Consider the following 14,609-nt stretch of genomic DNA (forward strand, 5'->3'; position numbering starts at 1 on the left):
GGGTATCAATAAACTGCGCGCCCAATGGTCATTAAACAAAATGACTATAACAGTAACAAAATTAGCTTAAATTTGATGAACAACTGGACCACACTATTCCAGAGCCACGTAGTTTCACATACTAGATGAAATAAGTACATATATTTGATGATATTGTAGAGAAAATTAAAAAATTTCTTTTATCAGATACGAAATTTAACAACCTGTGTACTTTTCTGCGGTTTGAAAATTCTGATTGTCTTCAGCTTCAGGCGCCGCCATGTAAAGGTTAGTGACCAAAATGGGAAAATTTTTAATTAACTTTTCAGAAAACTAGCCTATTATAGATCATGGAACGTTGAAACATAGATTGGTTAATGTCAAATGGACGAAAACGAGGTTTGAAGTTGAAAAACACTTTCGCATTTTTTCCTGCCGCATACTGTACATACACTCAATTCTTTCTTTGCACGGGTTGTTTTTCGACACTCAATCAATTTTTAATCAATCCACATTGAAATTGACGGTCAGTACTATCCGTATACGAAAAATCAAGTCAATATATTGATACACACATCAATTCTGAGGAAATGCTGTCGTTCATTTGACATTATGTCAAGGGAATTTCAATAATGCCAAACCCCGGACCGACAAAAAATCCAACCCAACACTCTCAGCATGGTTTTGATGAATACTCGCGCGATCAGCGCTTCGGCTATATGTGTTCTACCTGTGCATCAATCAGTCATTAATGAACTCCTATGGATATTATCTTTCAAACAAGTTATTAGTCAACTTAAATGGTCATTCAAGCTTTAATATTATTTTTTTCCATTTAAGCCCATTGTACCCTAAATTTCCAAATTTCATAGGATGCAGTGATAATACTGGTTAGTTCTTCATCTATATTAACTCATATCATGCATAGAAGTTTCAAGTTAAAGTTGTTTTAATTTAAAAACAATAAAAAATAAGTTTATAGGGAAGTTTGAATAAACTAAGCTCTAAAACTATATGCTGCCGTCACGTCCCGTCTATGGGGCTATGCGTAAACAACATTTAGGATCTTTTTGGAGTATATAAGCAATGGCTCATCGTTTGGAAATGTTTGGAATCGGTGGTATAAGGATGGGAACTACTCATATTTGTATGCGGGAAAACTTAAATATAACCAATAATTTAAGATCAAACTCCCCAACATTGGTTTCTTTATGAATAAGCCATGGATATTCGAACATTTATTTAATTATTGTCACGTAAAAAATCATAAATAAAAATAACAAATGAATTTCAACCTTGAAAATATACCATTGCCTAATTTACCCCATAACACCCTAAAATTCCTACATTTTAATAACTTTTTGTATGTAACGTTACTCAATGGGAGTGGGGCGATTGTATCCCAGCGAAATAATCATTAAAATCATAACAAAAGCCGTAAAATAACAGAAATTCACAAATTTTAGGGGGAACTGGGGTAAAATGGGCTCTATAACTTGCTTCAGAGAAGTTGCCCGTACATGAATCATCCACTAACCAATTCTTGAGAAAATTTGCTTTCGAATAAGTCATTGATGATCACATATGGTCTTGAATTAAGAAAGTTATTAATTTTTTTCCACCTTTGGGCTTGATTTTGCCCAATGTGCGATGGCGGAAACGTACATCCGACTAAAGAGTGAAGCCAGGCGAATCGGATTAGTCATTAATGTGTCGAAGACAAAGTATATGATGGCAAAGGGCTCCAGGGAGGAATCACCGCGCCCGCCACCCCGAATTTATATCGACGGTGATGAAATCGAGGCGGTTGAAGAATTCGTGTACTTGGGCTCACTGGTGACCGCCGACAACGACACCAGCAGAGAAATTCAGAGGCGCATTGTGGCAGGAAATCGTGCTTACTTTGGACTCCGCAAAACTCTACGATCGAATAAAGTTCGCCGTAACACGAAGTTAACTATCTACAAAACGCTGATTAGACCGGTCGTCCTCTATGGGCACGAAACATGGACCCTACGTGCAGAAGACCAACGCGCCCTTGGAGTTTTCGAACGGAAGGTGTTGCGTACCATCTGCGGCGGAGTGCAGATGGAAGACGGGACTTGGAGAAGGCGAATGAACCACGAGCTGCATCAGCTGCTGAGAGAACCAACCATCGTCCACACCGCGAAAATCGGGAGGCTATGGTGGGCGGGTCACGTCATCAGGATGTCGGATAGCAACCCGACTAAAATGGTTCTCGAGAGTCATCCGACCGGTACAAGAAGACGTGGAGCGCAGCGAGCTAGGTGGGTCGACCAAGTGGAGGACGATCTGCGAACCCAACGCAGAGTGCGGAACTGGAGACAAACTGCCATGGACCGAGTGGAATGGAGGAGGCTACTATGTACAGCAGAGGCCACCCTGGCCTTAGCCTGATTGGTAGGGTAAGTAACAGCACAGATTTCTTAGCGTGTTTAAAATTCGGATTCTGGTGATTCGTCTTATCTGTTTTTTTTTCATACAATTCTTATACCGTCGTGCGGGGCTACTTTTGAAATGCGGGGCTACTTTGGACACTTTTGAATATGGATTTTTTGAATTCAAAATATGGTTCAAATCTGTTTGATGTCTTAGGAACTATTATAAAGCAATAGTTTTCCCTTCATTTGGTTAAAATTATTTTTCAAACAGTCCGTTTATTGCTTGTCAGGACGCGGAAAAAACATCGAATAAACCAATATAATATACATAACGTATCAGAACATTTGGTCTGTAGGCATTGTTTCTACAGTTCATAAATTTCAAAGGGTTGATCAATTCATTCAAAATGTATCAACGTAGCATATACAATCGAATATTTGTATCGTTATACGTTATAAATGACCGTTTCGCCCAATAAAAGAATTGATGGTCCCTTTTTTCAGGCTATCTATATAGCAATATCACGCTGCTCATAATACCAAAGGTAGCACAGAACCATCTTAAAACGCATATTTTTATTGAAATTATGTATGATACAATATACTACAGTATTGGTACAATGTAGTTTTCCAAATAACCCTGGAATTTGAAATGCAGTTTTGTTATAGATAAAAATGTCCAAAGTAGCCCCCATCCGGTTCTATATGAGATGTGTCCGATTGGTGTATGAACAACTTTTTTGTTTATTGATGGATTTAGCTCAAATTTTGCATACATCCTACATACATACTCACAATTATTGTGTATAAAAAATGCGGAAATTCATTCACTAGTCTGGGAGTTATAATGTCATAAAGTTGAAAAACCATGAAAAAGTGTATAAAGAAGCCCCGCACGACGGTACTCGCAAAGGCAGCCTTCGCCTTCTTGATCCATGCACCTATGTTGATCTTGGTCGAAGATATTGGAAGCTTTCAATATTCTCCACTGCTTGCCCAGCTACCGTAAAGCTGGAAGGGTTTACCGTGTTTACATCTAACGATTTGGTATTGTTGACAGTGTGTGTTAGAAATTCCTGCCTATGGTATGGACTGGACATGTAATAAACAACCATGCGTCTCCATCTCATGGTTTTGTTCGTAAGGATAAAACATTTCCGGTTAAACATCGAGATATCGTGAGACTTCTTTTTACGCGGTTTTTACACATTTTGTACATAATCATAGATACCTATTCGGAATCTTACTGAACGGTAAATCCTATCTGATTGGTGGTTTGGATCTCTTTGGAGCATTAGGCTTTATTGCAGCTTAAGTATCGAACAGTTTTTTTTCTTTTTTTTTTTTTCTTTTGAAACATTCGCAACATATTCCATCTTTATAATTGGAGCCTAAAATCTTGTGATCGTCAATGAAGACAATCTGACAGTGGCTGTGTTTACAAAGTTAAACAAATAAAAAATATTAGAAACTCTTCACAGGTGAACTCAGAAACACTTTCTCCCACTTAGCTACGAAACAATCCATGTAGCCTGTCCTGCACATGATAAAATAGGCATACATTTGAATTATTGAGCACTTCCAGCACCGATTTGTACCATCCACTAAACAGTAAACTATCATGCACCTCCTTCAATCGCCACCTAATCTCACACCAGCTAATACAACCCTTTCGGAGATAAAGCCAACGAGCGTTCACTTTCTAGCGAGGAGCAGTCAAAATCCCTGTAGATATGTATACCCAACACTATGCCGACTGCCATCAGTAGCGCCGCGACCCGTTTGCATCCAATCGCGCGCCACTTTCGGCTGTTTCAACTGCCGCCGTCGTTGTCAGTTCGCACTCGCACGTCCATCGGCAAAGTCGGATCCGCCAAACGGAGAAGAACGTTCGGTCGCTAGCCAACACAATCTAGTCAGTCAAATGTGTGTGAGGATAGATTTCCTTCGCGTTCGAAAATTTGTCGTCATCGTCGTGCAGGACAGTTGCTCTGAATCGCTCTAGCGGAAAAATAATTTACTAACTTCGCGTATTGTGATGAAACGTATCAGTCCCGGAGCGAAGCGAAGCGATCGCTGCCTCCAGTAATCGTTGTCATCTGCGTCGTCGACGACACCCAACCTGATGACCTGTGTAATGATTGAAACCGATTGGATTGTGCGGGCAAATCGTTCATCGCGATAATTCAGAAGGGAAGAAAAATAACACATAAACCGCGCGTCAAAGTAACCGTCAACCAACAACGTGTGCTTATCTTACCGGCTTAGCGCCTTCGACGTGTTTTGAGACGCGCGTGCCTCCGCCGCCCCGTCCCGCCTCGTGTCCTGACGTCGAATTCACACCGTAACCACATCATTGGATCGCCGTATGTGAGGGTGAGGGGAAAGTGTTCATCAGAGACCGTGAACTTGTGCCATTCACGAAGATTTAGCAGAAACAAAAACGTGTGAGCAGGTGACGGACAAAAAAGAATACAGCGAAGACTTGAGGGCGGCGATCTTCATGGCGGCACTACAGTATGCGGCAGGAAAAAATGCGAAAGTGTTTTTCAATTTCAACCCTCATTTTCGTCCATTTGACATTAACCAATCTATGTTTCAACGTTCCATGATGTATGATAGGCTAGTTTTCTAAAAAGTTAATTAAAAAATTTCCCATTTTGGTCACTAACCTTTACAGGACGGCGCCTGAAGATGAAGACAACCAGAATTTTCAAACCGCAGAAAATCACATAGGTCGCTAAATTTCGCATCTGATAAAACAAAATTTTTGATTTTCTCTACAATATCATCAAATATATGTACTTATTTCATCTGGCATGTGAAACTACATGGCTCTGGATCAGTGTGGTCTGGTTGTTCATCGAATTTGAGCTAATTTTGTTACTGTTATAGTCATTTTGTTTAATGACCATTGGGCGCGCAGTTTATTGATATCCACTGATTGGGCCTGCATTATCACATGTTAAACATCAAATATGTTCATTTTTATTTTTCAGTGCTAGAATATAGACATTGACTGATACACTGTCATGAAAAAATAGTCATATATATCCCATATTTAGCGTGTAATAGTGCCTTGAACTTTTCGCATTTTTTCCTGCCGCACCCTGTACATTGCTTAGGATAAGGGAAGGGAGTTAACTGTGGGACAACAGGAGGAGTGAAACCAGTGCAATTAATGCTTTTAGAATATATTAGATGATAAAAGATTACAACCTGGTTACGTTTCAAACGGAATGAATAAGTTTGTTTCTTGAATGACTGATTTATATTTTGGATGGACTACTAATGGGTTCGATTTGCAGTAAAAGAAATAAGCGTTGATTCTTTTATTTCATCGCCGACGTTTCGATCCTTCTTCAGGAGTCGAAGTTAACCAACTTGTGAAGTGCCGTATTAACACGGTGGTTAGTCGGGATTTCGGTGAAATGGCCTCATCAACAATGTTGTAACTTTGCTAAGTCAATGAGAAAATCAATGGGGGTCTTCACACACTGTTTGACGACTGTATTTTTTTTTTATCTTCGAAACATTTCGGATGTTTCGCCATCTAAGAAAGGGAGTAATCTCCCAATAATCAAGACGAAAAAAAGGGTTTCCAAGTTGTAACGGGGGGTGTACGGTGAAAAGTTTGTCGAAGTAAAAGTTTACTCCGGTAATTCGACGACACGATTTATATTTATGGGATTCACTAAACAACTTATATTGCTGCGTAGGTCATATTTTCTGCTATTTGAAATATTTTATGAAATTGCGAATGACATAATCAAAGTTTGCGTTGGCCTAGGCCTTGGCGGTCACGATGTGCAATGAAGATAACATTTAATCAGAGGTTTACACTGTTTAGTGAATCCCCTTATTATTTTTAAATTAAAGGATACATATAACACTTGAGATTTTAAGAAGCGTTCAATATTTAACCAATACAGTGCTCAATTAGTTATTGCTTTGACACCTCTTGGAAGGTTAAGGTACACCGGGGCAAGTTGAAACGGGTGGGGCAAGATGAAACAGCGGGTTAACATGATGTTTTCTAATGATGATAAACAATTCGATTACCATAACACGTAGTGTTTGATTCAAACAATCTTTAAGTGAAGGATAAATTTCCTAATTTTATTGAAATCTATTTCAAAACTTCGCGTTTCATCTTGCCCCACTCGTTTCAAATTGCCCCGGTGTACCTTATTGATTTTTGCTAGACCAATGAAAGTTAATCGTCCTCAATTATAATATGAATATGTATAGCCGTTGTATAGACGTTGTATAGCCGTGGTAAAACATTTAGGGGATTGCGCCAATAACACTAGTTTACAGCATTTTTGAACTCGATAAGCTGATGATCATTTTTGGTGTAGAATCATGCCCTGAGTTCGAAAACGCAAAAGAAAAAAAATACAGTAGAGCGGAAATTTTTTCGACTTTCCATACAAGGTTGATGATTTGAAATCGATTTTTGTTCTATTTTTAAGCAAAGTCGCTCACTTCAAACATCTCAATCTCCGTAATCAATGCTCCGATTGAGCTGAAATTTTTACTGTAACTCGCCTACATATGATATATCAAATAAACGTCGAGAAAGAATTTTTAAGTTAGGTTTTTCTTATTGAAAAAAATACATTTCTTCAAAAAATTTTGGAAATTTTGCTAAAATTTGAGAAGATCGTCCCTAAAACTCGCCAATATCTTGAGTTTTATCAATCTGATTCAAAACCTGTATTCAGATCATCGAATGGTATTGTATTCAGCTTTTAATTTATGGAAAAAGATTAAAAATTGGTCGAACAAAACGCAATATATTTGAATTTTAGTAAATTGCATATTTTGAAAAGTTGCAAAACTCGATATTAAGCTAAAACTTAAAAACTGTTCTACTTAAAATTTTTTGAAGGTCGGTTTTGAAATCAGCACTAAATTGTGCTTCAAAAATTTTGGTCGTTGACAGAAGTTCACGACTTTCGTTTTATTTTGTAAACTTGTGTAACCTAACAAGATTTCTCCAATGACTTAATAAGAGCAAACCAAAAATGCGTTACATAATTGCGACTATGCTATAAGATGCTCTAATGCCGATTGAAACCTGAAACAATGATATGGAAACATCAGCCAGATGTTTACCAATCAAGCGTTGCATAGCGTACCTTCTGGAGAAAGCCTAAAATCTAAATCAAAAATTTATAGGTGATTGAATGTATCAAAAAATACCCAGTAAAACTCATATAGAAATGGAAAAGAATATTAAGAAATTTATGCGCACCCATTAAATATGAAGGCATAGACCAACTTGACCAACCAACTTCGGGTCTGTCGATTCGAGACTGTGGGTCCCGAAATCAAATAACCTAGAGCTAAACATACTGTTACAACAATTGAAGAAAAAAAAATAAAAAAAGATTTTTCAGAACTTATGTACACCTTGCCCTTTTTTAACGTCCATGCTTGGCTGAGCGACGAAAAATTCTACCGCTAATACAATGAGCAAACTTAACAGTTTTATATTTTTTTAAACATCTTCGTGATTAGGAGAAGTGTACAAAAATATAAAAATGTGTATTTTGATCATTATTTTGTCGGTAGAATTTTTTTTCGCTAAGCCAATAGTGGACGTAAATCAAGGTTTAGGTGTATGTACATATTTGAAAAAAAAAAAAATCTCACCTATTACACTAGTTTACAGTATTTTTGAACTCAGTAAGCTGACGATCGTTTTTGGTGTAGAATCATGCCCTGAGCTCGAAAACGCGAAGGAAAAAAAATACAGTAGAGTGGAAATTTTTTCGACTTTCCATAGATAGATGATTTCAAATCGATTTTTGTTCTATTTTTAAGCAAAGTCGCTCACTTCACACACCTCATTCTCCGTAATCAATGCTCCGATTGATATGAATTTTTACTGTCACTCACCTACATCTAATATGTCATATAAACGTTGAGAAAGAATTTTTAAATTGTTTTTTTTTCTTATTGAAAAAAATACATTTCTTTATATATTTTTGGAAAAATTGCTAAAGTTTAAGGAGATCGTCCCCTAAACTCGTCAATATCTTGATTTTCATCAATAGGACGCAAAACCTGCATTCAGATGATCGAATGGTATTAGATTTAGCTTTTAATTTATGGAAAAAGATTAAAAATAGGTAAAAAAAACCCAGATTAATCCACCTAGCGGTGATAGTGCCTTTCTCGTAGAATACGTTCTCTAGCTCCTGCAACATAGAAGCTTGAACTTGTAATAGTTATAGCAATTAGATTCTTTAAGGGTATACCAAAAATATACAGTAAAATGGGGTATCTTTGATAGTTTTTCAGCAAATTTTCTTAATATTTTCCCATGTAACAGTAGGGTATGTGTTCCATCAGTAATCTCACGCTCCCATATTCATCCTATTCAAAAGCAAGCGATTACGGCGCCGATTGATTCCGTTCTTTTTGTTTTCATGGGTGCTCACTTCTAACAAAAAATACAAAAATCAGAAACAAAACAAACAGCGCTTCAATCCTTTGTTTTTCGTAGGATGAAAATGGGAGCCACATGCTTAATAAGGGAACCAATACCCTATTACCAATAATAACATTCATATTTTCAAAAACTATTGTTCGGTGCAAAACCATCTGTCAAAGTAACGCTTTGATTGTGAATATAGGAAAGTGCGTGCGCTGCTTTCGTAAGCTTTGTATAAGTGATCTTTAGTGATTTTCAAGTACGAAATGGTATCACCACCAGAACAAAGGTAAAATTTGCGTTCCTAATGTGGAAACTAATGAGATTGCAGCTAATTAAAGATAATTTCAGACAAAATTTAAGTGACTCATTATTGTTGCGCGAAAATCACGCAATTTTGGGCGACTTTTTGTGCAGCATATATGTAATTGAGAGTTCAGCGTACATAGACATTGCATACTTTTAGGCGTTTATCGGCGGTGTGGGTGGATGGAAATTTGGTCCCAATTTTGAAAAATTGATTTCAAATCATGAAAACACGCTTCGTTAAGAGATTTGAGACCAGCTTTAGATTCTACTATAGTTGATCTAACGAGAATAAGTGATCATTCATTAACAAAATAGACAAAACTTGAGTAACTAAATAAATAATAGACAACAAGTTGACCCATAATTGTTACACAGCCAATTTTGGCCCATTAATGTAGTTTTCATTATTCAACAACTTTTAAGTAATTTTCATCTCTCAATGTGAGTTTTACAAGCAGATTTTTATATAAAACAACAAAAAGGAGTTTCAATGATAAGAATTTAAAATAAAAATAATGTAAGTGTTATTTCTGTATGTAAACCGATTATGAAATGATTGCTCCTTGAGTAGGTACCTAACCCATAATTCAGTAACAAATTTTGAAAACGACGTATAATCAATGCTACACCATTGATTATACGTCGTTTTCAAAATTTGTTACTGAATTGTGCTATGAGTGTAACTTTATGAATCAATTTTGAAAAAATGAACTATCCCATCCATATCCGAAAGCTCGAAAATCGTTACCATCATCTTATATAAGAATAGTAGTTTGAGCATGACGCTGAGGAAGGTGATTCAGTCCCAAAACAAAATTTTTGGTCCTTTTTATACAGGAATCAAAAATCAGAGGGGTGTGTGCAAGACACAACCGCATGACGTAAACTACGTAAAGCAGTTTGTTATGAACGACTTAGGACTACTATGCAATTTCTTTGAATCAATATTAGAATTTGTAGTGGCTCATAGTTTTGAAAATCGTTAATTTTAACAAAGTAAATTCTGCATGATTCTGGTGGATTCTGGGGATTTGATTTGGAAATATTTATAACAAAGTTTGAAACATAAGCAAAGCCTGAAGAAATTCCTTTATAGCTATACACTGTACACACAAGAAGAAAGCGTACTCGCCAGATTCGGTGACACGACCAGATGATAAGACAAGCTGTTCCATTTAGTTTAGGAGTAGTTTTCGAAATTCGGCGGATTTGACACTTATGTGGCCAGCGTCACTTTGTCAGAAAATCTACCGTTTACTCTTTCTTAAAACTGCTCTCAAAAGGGCTGTTTGAACAAGAATTTGTTAAAAATATTGCATGTGTCATCAATAATTTCGTTGTTCTGCCAGCAAATGTCAGAACAGCGACAATGATAGGCTTTGTAAGAATAATTGGTTTGATAGTCTCAATTTTCAAACACTTGTTATGATGAAAAGTAATGCAATAATGCAAAGGGCGCACTAGAGAAATGTTGCTTTTCTGCGACAAGATGCGGTTTGATTTCCACAGAATGCTTTTCAAATTCTTGGCGGTAGCAACTTTCTCGGAAAATTCACCGTACCCTCTTTCAGAAAATTGTTGGCCCTCTAAAGAACTGTTCGAACCAATTTTACAGAAAATTGAGCTTCTATACGACAAAACACCAAATGCTTTCGAATAATTATCTCATTGAATATTTGTATAATTTCGATAAATCATGCAAATGTTTAGGCAAAATTGTAAAGACTTACAAATTTTGCGAAAACTTACACATTGAAATATGGCAGCACTAAGTAATACATTTCATCAAAATGAAATTTTCTTCATCATCTGAAAAGAAGAAAATGTTTTCGAAATTGCCAATCAACTAGCACAGTTTTAACAAATTTGTATTGAATATCTCATGGTTGCGACGGAGCGCTATTCAATTTTTACACAGCGCTCACAGTGATTGACACTTGTGTCCCGGGATTTCGTCCTAAGAAAATTATTCTTTCAATCCTGTGGGACATTTTCGTAGCCCTTACAAGGGCTGTTTTACTACAAGCGAGATTCAGCGGTGTAATTTTGTTGGCTTCTGCAAAGCTGCCCGGACGCCCTTTGAAGCCAGAATGAAGAAAGTTTTCGCTCCTGCCGCACCAGAGATCTGATCCGGTGTGAACTGGTTAGCAGCCCCACTGGTACCGCGCACAACGATGCAAAGACGACTAGTAACAACCGACGACCACCGCGCCCGGCTAGCCAAAGCATACTGAAGGGAGAAGCAAACGGAGAAACTGGAGTCTTCCGATGCGTCTTCCTCGAGGTGTGAATGAATGATGAAAGATGCGTAGAAGTTTGTGTCCCGACGTCTTTCTTGGAAAATTATTCGGTTCTCTCTTGTGGAAAACATTTTCAAAGCCCATAGAATCTATATGCTGAACAATAATTGTTCAATTATTGCGTACATGAGGTGAAATTCGGTAATTATGACAACCAAATCCAGATCGGCAGCGTTAGCTTTGCGTGACGATGCTGTGCAAAACGTCGTCGGGCAGCAAGGCTACCGTGTCGTATCAATTTGAACCGGCTGGTGGGGGCTCCAGTAGCGCCGCGCACGACGACGATGCGAAGGGAACACACGAAAGCGCAACCATCGACAACCATCGCGCTTGGCTTGCCAAAGCATACTGAAGGGAAAAGCAAACGGAGAAACTAGCTAGCTGTCCTCCGATGCGTTCTCCTCGAGGTGTCACGAAAGAATGATGGAAGATGAGAAGAAGACAATAACTTATATACTAGACGGCTAGATGGCAAAGAGGTTCAAATTCCCCTCTCGCACGTGATTGGTTAGATGAAAGAGGGGTGTAAATTAGTGATGCCATACAGATTTTCGCACAGTGCACACAAAATGCTTTCCAATAATAATTATCTCATTAAACTTTTGCAAATCGATCAGCACAATTATAATGTTTAACAAATAATTTCTATAAATCTATAAATTTTTCGGCAAAATTGTAAAGAACATTTAAGAATTTTGCGAAGATTTGCACACATTGAAATATGGCAACACTGAGTAATACATTTCATCAAAATGAAAATTTCTTCATCATCTGAGTTGATGAAAATGTTTTCCAATTGCCAATCAACTAGAGCAGTTTTCACACATTTGAATAGAATATATCAATGTTACGACAAAGCGCAGTTCAATTTTCACACAGCGCTCACAGTGATTGGCTTTCCTCATGAGAAAATTATTCGATTCACTCCCGTAGGACATTTTCGTAGCCCTTTCAAGGGCTGTTTTAATTTACTTGCAGTATTACTGCAAGCGCGTTCCATAATTGTGTTAATTCCAATGTTGGCTTGCGCTGCCCGGACGCCCGATGTAGCCAGAATGAAGAAAATTGTCGCAGAGCTGATCCGGTCTGGTTGGCGGCCCCACTGGTACCGCGCACGGCGACGCGACGACGACTGGTGAAGCAAGTGGCAACAGCCGACGACCACCACGCTCGGCTAGCTAAAGCATACTGAAAGGAGAAGCAAGCGGAGAAACTGGCTAGCAGTCCTCCGATGCGTTCCCCTCGAGGTGTCGCGGAAGAATGATGGAAGATGAGAAGAAGACAATAACTTATATACCAAGCGAGAAAACCCAAAAAATGTGCTCGCTCGTGATTGGCTGGATAAAATTAAAACATAGGTTCACTTTTCTGCAATTTTCAATAGTTTGCCGTTGAAAATCAATAGTTTTCTCTATTTGTCATGAAAGGGACATAGTTTTGCGATTGTTTGATGGCAAAATTTTAAAAATCGGTCAATAAATGGCTGAGTTATTAGCGTGCAAAATCTTTCATAATTTCGTGACGGTCGCAAAATTTAGATTTTCATTTTACACCCGGTGCCGTGGTACAGTACCGTACCTTCTCCATAGACGTAGTTTACGTCAAAACATTCAATATTGAGGAAAATGAAAAATTTGATGAAAAATTAAACTAAAAATAAATGACGGGAGCGAAAATTTTCACTCTCATCAACAAGCGCGGCACACTACGAAAGTGATCCTTCTTAACCCTCGAACAGTCGCGTCTTCAGCCACCCTCAGCTAAACCACGCTCACGCTGTGTTCCTCAAATGTGCTTTTAACATGATGCGTGTACTCAAATTCTGTCACATGTTTCCATGTAGATCCACTTGGTACTGGTTTTACAGTAATTCTTTTGGCAATATTTGGATTGACACTGATGTTATATGCAAAAGATGTTTTAAAGTTATCAATTTGACCCCGGATTATGGTACACGACGCGACCGTAGCCGGGTTGATGAAATATACGAAAAGAAGGTTTTCAATACCTCCAAAGTTTGCCTACCTTAAGGCGTTATTAGTTTAGACCTAGACGGTTTTAATACTACAGTGGCAAAAAAAGCACATAATTTGTATGACTTTGGACAGCATATTCGAAATCAGGGATATCGATTTAGTACACCCAGCGGATAAACTAACGAAATTCATCAAAATTTTGCTATAACTAAATATTATGGACGCCATAAGAATACCTCATGAAAATTCATTGTGTTGATTATGACAAACTTCAAAATAAGACTTATGAAAAGCTTGAGCTTGAGCTTGATTGACCGCCCGTGGATGCTACTCCAGTATCGCCAGACCAGCTACACTCACACAAGGACCAATGAGAATAACTGCCGGGGACTAGCAGGCATCTTCAGTGTGTGAGCGTTGGTGATCTTCTATTTTTGGGCGACAATGGCGCTGCCACGTCAGGTTGCAGGTCAATGTGGGGAAGGGGTAAGGAAGTGATGATTGCAATCGTTTGTATCCACATCTGGCCGAATATACCTCTGCGCCAGCACAAATTCATGCGGATGTTGGAGTGTTGGTGGGAATTGGTTGGCAGAAGGTTCACACATTGGTGTGTGGATACCAGGGTAAGGTGATAGAATTGTGTGTTTTTATTATTTTTGAAGATGTGCGGCACAGTTCGCTTGATTGCATAACTTGTAGGCGTTTTCTAATAGGATTGTGACCACTGTGCAGTGAAAGTTTGGAAGGAAGGGAAACGGATTTTTCAACCCGTTCCTGTTCTAGCGACGGCTATGAACATGTTTATATACATGAGTTGTATATGTAGAGAGCAGAGAGAAAGTATATAGAAAGATACAAAGTAGGAGGAAAGGGACGGGCCAGGGATTGAACCCAGGACCTTCTGCATATAAATCAGAAGCGGTAGCCACTAGACCACCAAGCCCGTCGTCAAAATAAGACTTATGAAAAGTGTAAAAAACATAAAATGAAGCATACTGGAAATGATCCATGAACATTTCATGAGGTCGGTCAAGCCAATCAATGTCACCCCGCTAATCAAAAAATCTGTTTGCAACTGGGTTCAAACCAACAAGCTCGAGATCTACTGGCTCGCATGCTACCACTCGGCTATAGAACGAGTTGATATGAGAGGGAACAAAACCCAGACAACAAGCGTTTGTTAGACGATGATCAC

The 14,609-nt window shown here is 38.2% G+C and overlaps 1 protein-coding gene across 1 annotated transcript in view; it reads left to right on the plus strand.

Annotated features, from left to right (window-relative positions):
- The first annotated feature begins 3,990 nt into the window (after positions 1-3,990).
- LOC115257530 (uncharacterized) overlaps positions 3,991-14,609 on the plus strand; it is a 47,074-nt gene continuing 36,455 nt past the window's right edge. Inside the window, exon 1 of the transcript XR_009999538.1 lies at positions 3,991-4,836. The gene's annotated coding sequence lies outside the window, so the exon portion shown is untranslated. The remainder of the gene's footprint in view (positions 4,837-14,609) is intronic.

Source organism: Aedes albopictus, chromosome 3 (assembly GCF_035046485.1).
Source record: "Aedes albopictus strain Foshan chromosome 3, AalbF5, whole genome shotgun sequence".
NCBI lineage: Eukaryota > Metazoa > Arthropoda > Insecta > Diptera > Culicidae > Aedes > Aedes albopictus.